This window comes from Pleurodeles waltl, chromosome 7 (genome assembly GCF_031143425.1).
Source record: "Pleurodeles waltl isolate 20211129_DDA chromosome 7, aPleWal1.hap1.20221129, whole genome shotgun sequence".
NCBI lineage: Eukaryota > Metazoa > Chordata > Amphibia > Caudata > Salamandridae > Pleurodeles > Pleurodeles waltl.
In genome coordinates, this window is record NC_090446.1 from 691,391,485 (window position 1) to 691,404,140 (window position 12,656).

A 12,656-nucleotide genomic window follows, 5' to 3' on the forward strand; every position below is an offset into this window, starting at 1 on the left:
CAGAGGGTGAGCAAGGGTTAATTTAGAGTTTGCCTGTACCTTTCCCAGATTAGAACTGTGGTTGCTGCTTAACCAGGGCTCAATACCCTAGTTAATCAACAACTCAGTTTCTAACATTCACCCTCTCACTACCTGTCCCATTTTTTCAACACACACAGTTAAAGAGGATGCTTGGGAGGGAATGCCAAATTAGGTTTCTCCCTGGGTGCTCTCTAAGCAAAGGTACTGACTCTGCTGACTGCTCCCCCCCATAATCGTTTGACTCTACATTAGAACTCATGCACCTACAGTACACCCAACCATGCATGTGTGCCTCAAATCCTATTCAACTTATATTGAGCAATTCGATGTTTATTGCAGGACAAATCTGAAACAACTACATACATCCAATGCATAGCCAGACATCTTCTTCTATATTCCTTTCCACCTCCGTGTACTCATTTTTATATTTCTGCTCAGTGCTTAATTTGTAAAAGAATACGTGCTGGTGCTGAAATATCTGTTTAGAAGCCTGCAGTCAGCGCTATTGAATGTAGGCACACCAAAATACCAAGTGTGGTAGCCTTAAATCCTCCTCATGCCTCTTTAATTCACTACAATCCCTGCCCGCTTATCTCCCTCTTGAAGCTTCCTGCTTTCTCCCTTTGTGACAGGTTTTGCTTCTTTCTCTTCCTCCTCTCCATGCTGTGTTTGTTTTCCCCTCACTGGCTCTCGGGAAATGTCTGATGTGGGAAATAAGTGTGGGGCCCCAATTATAATCGGCAACCATCGGCTCAAATTAAGCACAGTTTTCAATCTACAAATAAAATGGGCCCCTCCATTTTAACTGTGCCACACTTCTGATTGAATGTACTTATTACTCTCCAGTGGCCTGTCTCAGCACTTCCACTTATATTTGATGCCACAGCTGACACCTGCAGATTTGTTCCCTAACAGTCAGCACGGAAGCAATAACAACATCCTGTAAACAAGCATTGGCAATGCCAACAGGCCTGAGTTATGAATGCACTGCCGTCAGGTCAAAAATCCATATACTTTAATCACTGCCTCCTCCCATATGTGTTGCTGCCAGAGAAGAAATCATAAATTATCCAGTTATCTAAAACACGTTAATAGCATTACAATGACATGTATGTGTCCCTGAAAATTCAATCACAGCCTGCTGGATAAAAAAATGAAATGATCACAGCTGTGTGGAGGGCAAGCACTTTTTTGTGGAAGCACACATCTGCCCAGCTATAATGTACTCCTAGCTCCCAACATGTGAGCGGAGCGAAAGCCCCTCTCTTAGAGGTTCTCAGATGTCTGGTGACAGCTGCGTTGTCAAGCCAGACCATAATCACTGTGTTGGTTATGATTAAAAGCACATAGTTGTTTTGTAGCAAGAAACGCTCGACGCCCTGACCGTCTCTCCAGTTTAAGAATAACATTTAAGTTAGAGAAAAAAATGAATAGGAAAGAATGTATTGCAGCCCTCTCGATTCAAATATTTGCGCGTTTGTCTCCCTTGGCACTTGGATATTTCTGATGCGTGTCAGCGCGCCTTGGGGCCGCAGCCTACCCCACTAATAATAGCAGCGGGGACGTCTTCTGAAACTGACACATTCAGATAGAGTGCAGGTGGTGTAAAGCGGCTTATTGTGCCCTGTGTCCTAGGCCCCAGGCAGGAAGGCAAGACACAGCACACCCCTCCGAGACTACCCACCCAACCGCCTTGGAACCGACGACCGATGCTTGTTTTGTCAGTTTTGTTATTTCATCGCTTTTCATTTCCTGCTTCCCTCAGGTAAAGATACATTTTGTTCACATCTTGCAGGTCTCCTGGCCCCCAAACTGTCAAAATCTATCTGATTTCACAAAAGGGGTACACTGCAAACCTTGTTTGATTCATAATACGTTTCGTTACAGGGTCCTCGTGTGATTCTTTGCTGAGATTTTTTTGCTTTACGCACAGGAGACTGTATGCTGAATTACTTATATTGTTATCTTCGGTAATAATATGTTTATCTGCATTTGTTTCTTGTTTTTGTGACTTTTGGGAAAAAAAGTATGTTGTAATCATATGTTTTAGTTGTTTATTAAAGTTATTTGTTTAGTGTGGGTCTAACCACAAGATCAGTGGTGTGCTTTACAAGTAACAACTAAACTAGTAGCATTCATGGGCAGTGTTCCAAAACAATAACTTAATTTATAGCAGAGTCAAGAATTCCGGGTTATATCTAAAAGGTTAACTTTTATATCTTTTTGACATGTTATCAAGTCAGGAATCATTCATAATTTCTCTTTATGAATGGATACCATATTCATGAATTTTTGCAGGAGAATGACTGTTTCAGCGTGTTATTTCTTTTGTGTTTTGGTACTCCAATAGGAGGCAGGATTAACATCTGGCGCTTTTCTTAACTCCTGGGGTGCGTATTTTGTTGCAGAGGTACCCGAAGAGGCCAAGGTGTAGCGCCTTACAGGTGCTTCAGGCCATTTGAAGTCAGTTCTGGTTAAAGTGGGAGCCAATAGAAGGCCATTTGTACTATTTACTGGACGCAGTTTACGACCACTGATGAATTTTAGGAAACCAATATATGTATATTAGTATGTCAGTTCTTATAATTATGAATCATAGTGGGTCAGGGTCCGTTCTACCGCATGCATTTTAATGAGGTAGGTGGTAAATTATGACTTATTACAATTGAAGCCATCACAGAGATGGTGGCCTGCTGGGGACAGCAGACCATCATTTCTGTGACTGCATTTTAATAAAGCAAACAATTTTTTTAAATGCAGCCCATTTTCCGTTAGGGAAATGGGTCTGCATTTAAAGAGAAAAGTATATTTAAAAAAAAGTTTGTTTAAGAAGAGGCAGTGATCCCCAGGACCACTGTGTCCTGTTAAGCAAATGTTTTTTTTACAGGGGAAGCTTTTCCTTTTGTGAATTAGCTACCACCTTCATTGAGATGCTCTATAGATGTCATTCGATATCCTTTGAGATGTTTCTAAAAATCAGTAGGCCAGATTTAAGAAAAGTGGTGCTGCACCCAGTTCAGCGCCAATTTTCTTGTGCTCCTTAGCGTACCCCCTAAAGCCACCATGCGTGCACCGTATCTACGATACGGCCCACCATGGCAGTAGTTAGGGAACTAGCTTCAGAATTTTTGATGCTAGTTCAGAGCTTTGCAGGATTAGAGTAAAAAATGTTGACGCTAATCCTGCAAAACCCGTTGAGGCCCTTTGTAAACAATGGTGTGCTTCCTTGTAACGCCTTGTCTGTGCAGGCATTAAAAGTGCCAAAAAAAAAGACGCAAAGAAATCTCTCAGATTGCACCATTTCTTGGCCCCTCTAATGGGGGGAACGCCCCCTTTGTATACATTTATATGTTTGGTGCAGCGATTTTGGCCTCATTGGGCCACACTAGCGTCCAAAAAAATGATGCTAATGTGGTGCAAGGAGGCGCTAGGGGCTCTTAAATTTGCCCCAATGTTTTTGGTCACAAAAACTGGTACAGCAGATATTGATCCAATTTTGGAAGAGGCATCTATAACATGCCACTGCCAGTTCTTGAATCTGTATCCATTCCAAATCACATTTTAGGGGTCTGAAAAACATTTTCAAATCATAAAATGGAGTTAGTAAATATGAAAAGCATTTTATCAATAACAAAGGCCGAATCATAGCATATGTTACCATTACAATACTCAGTACATCTAGCCCAAAGTTCTTTCAGTATTGTGGTCTCATTGTTTTTTGCATCTTTGTGAGGAAGACTGGTTTGCTGAGAAGGGCTTTGAAGGGAGGCAGGATGGATTTTGTGCACCCTGTAAGGCATTGCCCTGGTGAAGGTGCGAAAGGACTAGAGTCACTGCTGCTACAAAGCCATTGTGTTAATATTCCGTTTTACTTTTAGTAGAAATGGTTAGAATAATTTAGTTCTTTGAAGGTTGGTGATGTGGGGTAATATAGCGAGATTATGGTCCTTAGTGCAGCTCAACAATTTAGCAGAGGGTGCCAGGCTGGCAGTGATGATATGGTGTTAATGTTGAGAGAGTAATTTTGGGGTTTCCATGATGTAGAGGAGGAGGAGGAACCCACTTCTTTGGTGGATTCAGTCTTAAGGAAAACAATTTCATCCAGTTTGTCAGTTTTTCAAGGAAAGGTTCATTTTTTTGTGCCACATGCATTAGATACTTTGAAAAAGTTTTAAGTGTTGTCAGCACAAAGGTGTGCCTTGATTTCTTTTTCTGGGAGGGCCTGACCAATTTCTTCCATGCAGAGACTGAATAGTGAAGGCAAAATAATAAAGTGATGAGGGACTCCACATATTACAGACAAGGTAATAGATTTGAAAGAGCATACTTTAGGAGAGGTTTTGCATATTTTAAAAAATTTCCATATTTTTAAAAATTAGTGTGGCAATACCCTGAGTGCACATTTGCTGCAACAAAATCATCAACATATGCTGATGCGGTTGATCAGTGCAATGACTTAATGTATCCTCTGAGTGCCAAGTTGTTTATTCTATTTTAGCACCTTGATTTTAAGTTTTTCGGGCCAGGAACACATGATGAGGAAGTAAAAACATAAACCTGGGACTCCAGTGAAAATGACACAATGGGGCATATTTATAGGCCCCTACCCCACCATGTGCCACATTAACGTCAGTTATTTTGATGTTAATGTGGCCCAAAAAGGCCAAAATCCCATGCCTTATTTACAGGGTGGGGTAATGCCTGCATTGCACCCCCCTGTAATCCTTTGTGCTACATTATACCTGTGCCAGGCATAATATATGCAAAGGGGGTGTTCCCCCGTTAGGTGAGCTGGTAAAATGGTGCAAGGAAATCTACAGGATTTCCTTGCGCCATTTATTACGCCAACAGTTTCATACTACTCCTGCAGAGTACATCAATAGAGTCATTAGAAATTACTCTCTTGCCCCCTACCCTGCGCCATGGTGTGCCGTATTTTAAATACGGCACAAACATGATGGCAGTAGGGGGCTGCTAAGGGGCGCAGGGAAAGTGGCGCTGCACTCGGTGCAGCACCCCTTTCCATAAATCTGCCCCCATTTGTGTAGGTATGACTCAATCTCTTTACATCTCCTGTGGCTTGGTTTGAGCTACTAAATATTGTCTTCTGTCTTACAGGCGTAAGGATCCAGCATGACATTAATCTATAGGCATTTTCTTTATACCTTCTGCAGATTAAAGATTTAGCAGCTCTTTGTCAGATAATTAATGCATCTTTGTAATGTGAAGCTGGAGAAAGACCCTTGTCAACACACTGCTGCACCTTGGCCCCATCCCCCCTCATACACACTGCTAAGGCACATGAAAAAGCATCATCTTGCTGTAGGCGATGGGTGCGGTGTAGGGGTGATAGAGGACACAAACACTGAGCTTAACTACCCCTTTCCAGGGGTTTACGGGCTCTTTATTGTTCTTAGCGGCAGAAAAGGGGAAGAATAACTTAGAATGGTCTGTGAGTAACCGGTGGTTCTGGGTTCTCTTTTTCTTTCCTTCTCTCCCTCTCGGGTCTCTATCCGTCTCAGGTGGGTTGCTTATTTCTTTCCTTTCCTTTTTCTTTCCAGGTGGCGCGTTCCGGTATCTTGGCGGCAGGTTTCCTTGTCCAGCCACGACCCTCCTGGGCCGTGGCAGGCTGTCGCGTCCTTCGTCTCCTCTCGGGGTGGTTCTTCCGTCCTTTCCTCCGTCTCTTCTCGGGGTTCTGGCTCGGCGTTTCTCTCCCTCGCTCGTTGCTCGCTCGTCTCTCCCTCGGGGTCCGTGATACGTCCTGAGGAGGCGTCTCGTCTGGTCCCGCTGTGTCCTTCTTCACTCTCGGCCACCCGGAACTCCGGGGCCGACTTCAGTCTCCTTCCCGATGCGTCTCCATGACGACGGGGTTGTTGATCCGGCGAGGCGTTCGAAGAGCGCCATGATTGGAATTCCTCCGGCGCTCTCTTACACACCCCTTCCCACGATCGGGACTGGTATAGGCCCGAGGAGTCAGGGCAGCGGGAGAGGAAGTCTGCGGGACATTGGCGAGCCCCAGGGATATGGCGGATCTGAAAAGTAAAGGGTTGCAGTTCAAGGAACCAGCGGAGGACTCTGGAATTGGTGTCCTTATGGGAAGCCAACCATGTCAAAGGCGCATGATCGGTGAAGAGGATGAATGGGCGTCCCAGGAGGTAATACTGTAAACATTCGATTGCCCATTTAATGGCTAAACATTCTTTTTCTATAGTGGGGTAGTTCGTTTCCCTAGGTAATAGCTTCCTACTGATGTAGACTATCGGGTGTTCATGACCCTGGCGGTCAGGTTGTGCCAACACGGCCCCTAACCCGACATTGGATGCGTCCGTAAAAAGATGGAAGGGCCTGGCAAAATCGGGACAACGCAATACTGGTTCGGTTGTAAGGGCTTCCTTGAGCCACTGGAATCCCTGAAGTTGGGAGGGGGAAAAAGGAGGTAGGACCGTCGGATATTGTTTTTTTAGGAGGTCCGTAAGGGGGGCTGTGATAGTAGAGTATTGAGGGATGAACCTTCGATAGTATCCAACTAGCCCCAGAAAGGAGCGAAGTTCCTTCTTTGTGGTAGGTAGGGGGATCTGTCGAATGGTGGCTACTTTATCCTTTTGGGGACTCAAGAGCCCATTCCCAATAACGTAACCTAGGTAGGCTATCTGGGTCTGACCTAGTACACATTTTTTTGGGCTGGCGGTAAGCCCGGCTGCGGATAGTGCGGAGAACACTTTGTCCAGGTGAAGGAGGTGGGTAGACCAGGTAGAACTAAAAATAACAATATCATCAAGATAGGCGGCTGTAAAATCATGATAGGGTCTTAGCAGTTGATCCATTAGTCGTTGGAACGTTGCTGGGGCACCATGAAGCCCGAAAGGGAGCACCGTGAATTGATACAGGCCTGAAGGGGATACGAACGCCGTTTTTTCTTTGTCAGAGGGTGCTAAGGGGATCTGCCAATACCCCTTTGTCAGATCAATCGTAGTCATATATCGGGCTTGCCCTATCTTCTCCAAGACTTCGTCTACCCGAGGAATGGGGTATGTATCAAAAAGGGATATCTCATTGAGCTTCCGGAAGTCAATGCAGAAGCGGATAGAGCCATCCGGCTTCGGCACTATGACAATCGGAGAACACCACGGGCTGGTAGACGTTTCAATAACTCCTAAACGCAACATTTTATCGACTTCCTCTTCTATGAGGGTTTTCCGTGCCTCGGGAATTCGATAAGGTCGTTGTCGTACTACTCTTCCTTCCGGGGTTCTAATGTGATGCTGGACTAGTGCTGTTTTCCCCGGTAGTTCAGAAAAAAAATAGGCATGACGGTGGACTAACTCCGTCATTTGTCGGGTCTCTATCTCGGAAAGGGACTCACTGATTTTGGGGAGCTGTTGAGGGTCATACAGTGAGGTGGGGCACAATTCCAACCCTAAAGGTTGAGTCGGCGTGATCAGACATCCCCTCGCTAATGCTAAGTTATCGCCTGCGGGTTCTTCCCATTTCTTTAATAGGTTAATGTGGTAAATCTGGGTTCGCCTCGGATTATTTCTTAATTCTAATAAATAGGTAACGGGGGTAACTCTTTTTAAGATTTTGTATGGTCCCTGCCATTTGGCAATTAATTTGTGCTCTGAGGTGGGCCTGAGGATTAACACTTTGTCATTGGGTTGTAAGATCCTGAGTTTGGTACCCTGGTCATAGTAAGTCTTTTGGTTATTTTGGGCTTCTGTTAGATGCTGCCTTACGTCCTCCCATACTGATTGGAGTTGGGTTTTTAGTTTATGGACATAGTCTAGGATAGGACGTTCTTCGTTCTCTTCCTCCTCCCAGAGTTCCACGGCCATATCTAGAAGGTTTCTTGGCTGTCTCCCAAATACCAATTTAAACGGGCTATGCCCCGTAGAGGATTGTTCATGTGTCCTTATCGCGTACAATACTAGGGGAAGCTTCTGGTCCCAGTCCTTACCTGTCTCATTCACCACTTTTCTTAAGAGGGTTTTTATGGTGCGATTATACCGTTCGACCAATCCATCCGTTTGGGGATGGTAGACAGACGTTTTTATCTGTTGAACCCCTAGGGATGTACAGATTTGTTTCATTAGTCCTGAGATGAATGGGGTTCCCTGGTCCGTAAGGACTTCTTCGGGAAATCCTACCCGGGAAAAGAAAGATATCATAGCTTGTGCTACGTTTTTCGTAGTGGTGCTGGAAAGGGGAATGGCCTCGGGGTACCTACTTGCGTAGTCTACGAGCACGAGAATGTGGGTATGCCCTTTACTAGATGGTAAAAGAGGACCTACTATGTCCATACCGACCCGTTTGAATGGTATATCAATCAGAGGTAGGGGTTGCAATGGTGCTTTACGGAGGGTTCCTGGTTCCACAAGTTGGCACTTAGGACATTGAGCGCAGTACCTTCTGATATGGGCATATACTCCCGGCCAGTAAAACCGCCTGAGTAAGTATTCTTCCGTTTTCTCCCTGCCACAATGTCCTCCCCCTGGTTGGTTGTGGGCTAGGAAGAGTACCTGGGTTCGGTAGGATTCGGGAACGACGAGCTGTCTTTTCTCCTCATTTGTTTTGGTGGTGACCCTATATAGCAGATCTTTTGAGGTCAAGAAGTAAGGACCTACCTCTCCAGTCGAGGCGGTTTTAGCATTTTTCCAAGCATGTTTTAAGGTGGGATCCTCGTGTTGACTCATCCTAAACGATGTGGGGGCTGTGTCTAGGAGGGCCATGACCCCTTCTTTGTTTTGTTGGTCTTGTCGCCAGACGTGTCTCTGTTTCTCCATTCGCCTCTCCTTTCGTGTTAACTTCCGTCTAGTGGGATGGCTAGGTATAGTATCATCTCGGAATGGTGCGTCACCCCACCAGTTGTCCACTGGGTTTTTCTGTCTGGTCTTGTCTAAAAGGTCGTCGAACCTTTGATAGTCCGTTCCTATTACACACTCCTCTATTAGGTTGTCCATGAGCCCCACAGGCAGACTGTCTATATGTCCGTCCCAGCCTATGTCTACGTTGAGAAGCGGATACTGGGCTCGATCTCCATGGACACAGCATATCGTAACCCATTGGTCCTCAGGGGGTGGTATCTGTTGAACCAGACTACGTCGGACTACTGACTGGCTACACCCGGAGTCTATTAAGGACATAACAAGTTTTCCGTTGATCATCAGGGGGTATTTAAAGGACCCGCCGCTCTTTCCTAGGCATAAGACTCTGCCTCTAGTCATGCCTATCTCCATTGGCTCTATACCCTCCCGCTTTCTGGGACATCCACAAGCGATATGGCCCCACTCCCCACAGTTAAAACATTGGGGTTGCTGCATCGGGCTTCTCTCCGGGTTCCTAGGTAGGCCGGTCTCTTCGGTTGCTTGTCGTGTGTGGAATTGAGTAGGAGTTATTGGTGGTTTCCCCATGGGGCGAACGGGTTGTGGTTTACCCTCTCCCGATCGGTGATAAGCACAAGCTAGATCAACCGCTGTCTCAGTATCAATATTGGGGTGTTGTCGGATCCAGTGTCGGGTATGGGGCGGTAGAGAATCTAGATACTGTTCCAGAATAATCGTCTTAATTATGTCCTCATGTTCCGCTCCTAGTGGTCCCAGCCACTTCAACCCTAGATCCTTCACCCGGTAATAGTATGTCCGAGGGTCTTCCTGGGGTCCCCATCTTACTTTCCGGAATCTAGTTCTATAGTATTCGACATCATGTCCGACTCGTTCCAAAATACTCTTTTTTATCTCGGCATACGGGGTGACACCTCCTGGGTTTGCGGCCTGATATGCGGATTGGAGGGTTCCTGTCAGGAGGGGAGCTATATACTGACCCCACCTTTCTGCCGGCCATTGAGCACTGGAAGCGACTCTCTCAAAGTTTATAAAAAACGAGTCAGGGTCTTCTCCTTCATGGTATTTTTGTAGGACGGAACTTGGCACATTGGGATGCACCTTACTTGCGGCTATAGTGTCGGTCAGCTTTTGTATGGCAGTCTCATGGACTAGCTGATTATTGGCCATAATGGTGGCCTGACTTTTCAAGGCCGACTGTAGGGCCTCTCTATCCTCCTTGGCCTCTCGTTGCTGGGCTTCCCAGACTAGCTGGAGATGGCGCTGCCCTTCGGCCAACTGTTTAATCATTTCTTCCATACTGGACCTGTCCTCCATTATCCCGTATCCGTCCAATCCCACTTCTGACACCACTGTAGGCGATGGGTGCGGTGTAGGGGTGATAGAGGACACAAACACTGAGCTTAACTACCCCTTTCCAGGGGTTTACGGGCTCTTTATTGTTCTTAGCGGCAGAAAAGGGGAAGAATAACTTAGAATGGTCTGTGAGTAACCGGTGGTTCTGGGTTCTCTTTTTCTTTCCTTCTCTCCCTCTCGGGTCTCTATCCGTCTCAGGTGGGTTGCTTATTTCTTTCCTTTCCTTTTTCTTTCCAGGTGGCGCGTTCCGGTATCTTGGCGGCAGGTTTCCTTGTCCAGCCACGACCCTCCTGGGCCGTGGCAGGCTGTCGCGTCCTTCGTCTCCTCTCGGGGTGGTTCTTCCGTCCTTTCCTCCGTCTCTTCTCGGGGTTCTGGCTCGGCGTTTCTCTCCCTCGCTCGTTGCTCGCTCGTCTCTCCCTCGGGGTCTGTGATACGTCCTGAGGAGGCGTCTCGTCTGGTCCCGCTGTGTCCTTCTTCACTCTCGGCCACCCGGAACTCCGGGGCCGACTTCCGTCTCCTTCCCGATGCGTCTCCATGACGACGGGGTTGTTGATCCGGCGAGGCGTTCGAAGAGCGCCATGATTGGAATTCCTCCGGCGCTCTCTTACACTTGCCTAGCCCACAATCCAATCACAAAACCTATTGCCCTTCCCTCCCCAAATTATGCACCACCCAAGACACTAGACCCCTCCCCCAAGCTATGCAAACAGACAATTCCACCATCCGAAAGCCCAATATCCAATGCCCAATTTCTCTTGATAAAGACATGGCCAAAATTAACATATGAATGCAGTCAACAGAAATATGGCTGCTACCTTGCATACACAGCACAGGCGCCAATCCATCAAGGTGTCAAGTAAAATAAAGCCGTAACTTGTATGCCTCAACCACAGTGTGTCTGGTGTCCCTGTGCGACCCAGGACTGCAACTGAATTAAAGTACTTGATCTGCTAATTAATATCACATCTTTTAATAAATAAGCAGCACATACTGACCAGCCAACGTCCAATTGCCCAAACCCAACAATTCTGAAAAAAACACAAATGTAAGCTTATCAGTTCAACATCTATGTAATGCAAAAAACAATATGTATAACCTAATCACAGACATGCAAGGAAACTGGATTTTTTTAACCAAAACATGGCTAGCAGATGACACAGCCCCATACACTGCGGATATAAGATTAACAAGAAAAAATGCATGCTTAGCTGGGTAGGAAGTGTTGCATAAAAAAGCCCTAAACCACCACCAAACACCTCGAAGAACCATATTTTGTAAAAAATTTCAGAGGTTCCATTTAGAACCTCAGGTTAATCCACGTAGACATCGGTGTCCAGGATGATTGTAATACATGGCTCGAGTCGAGGAATCAGAGGAGCGTCCTTCAAAAGGACGACTATCCAAATTTACATGTTTCGAACTGGAAAAGTTTATTACTGACGCAAAGCGCTCTGCAGTACAAACCCTTGGACACATTTTCAAAAACACCAGCAGCCCGACCACCACTAATCCTCTAGCCCTAACGTGGCATGCCCATCATGCCTTTCTTTCCAGTATTATGAGCCCAGAAGAGCGCGATTACAAAAGGCAACTTCTTCCAAGAACACTTAAATATGTGGGAAAATGCTGACATTGGACACCTTGGAAATTCTGACGACAACTCTGAAAATTATTCTCTAAACTCACATGAAATTAAATTCAAAGGAATACCAGGAAGATTGCAGATTTATCCAAAATAGAAGTTTAATGGAGGATTAGAAGAAACTCCAGCCAATGTACAGCACACCTCCACAATGACTGGTCATTGTTTCCTTTGAAAATAAACATTCTGGTTCAGAACATTACAAGAGCACATACTATATGCCTAACAGGAGAAAAATATATTAAAATAGAACAAACCAATACATAAACATATTTACAGAAACATAAATGAGACCCCAAATCGTTGAATTGCACGACAATAGCATTTCCAAATTTCAGAGAATGGCAGTCAAACAGCATCACACCTGATTTCAACCAGGTCAGTTAAAAAGTTTCAATAAGGTGCATGGAACACTCCATGCCACAAACAGAGCTCTCTGATGTAAAGTAAGAAAAACCTATATCTAGAAAGCAGAACGGATACATACCCCAACTCCACATTTACAGAGCAACAGCAAAAATGAAAAATATCACTCCTCTGACCCCACCTTTGCATTGCTCCCTTCAAAAGGGGTCTCTGGAAGTTTCTTTGAATTGAAAGACTAAACAGCTCAGTCCATTGAATCAATTCCATCACACACTCTGGTGGCGACTCATTTCAAAGAAAAATAACAAATATATGTGCACCATCCTAATCCCTAGGGTACCAACAAACAACAAATACACCAAACCAGAAGCACATCCCAAACAAAAGAAAGAAACATTGTAAGTAAGATATTGATGTTACGAGAAAGCAAAAAC

At 45.4% G+C, this 12,656-nt stretch overlaps 1 long non-coding RNA gene across 1 annotated transcript in view; it reads left to right on the top strand.

Annotated features, from left to right (window-relative positions):
- Positions 1-1,630: 1,630 nt before the first annotated feature.
- The window catches only part of LOC138247304 (uncharacterized), a 176,978-nt gene continuing 165,952 nt past the window's right edge, over positions 1,631-12,656 (top strand). Inside the window, exon 1 of the long non-coding RNA XR_011194423.1 lies at positions 1,631-1,786. This is a non-coding gene — a long non-coding RNA (uncharacterized lncRNA). The remainder of the gene's footprint in view (positions 1,787-12,656) is intronic.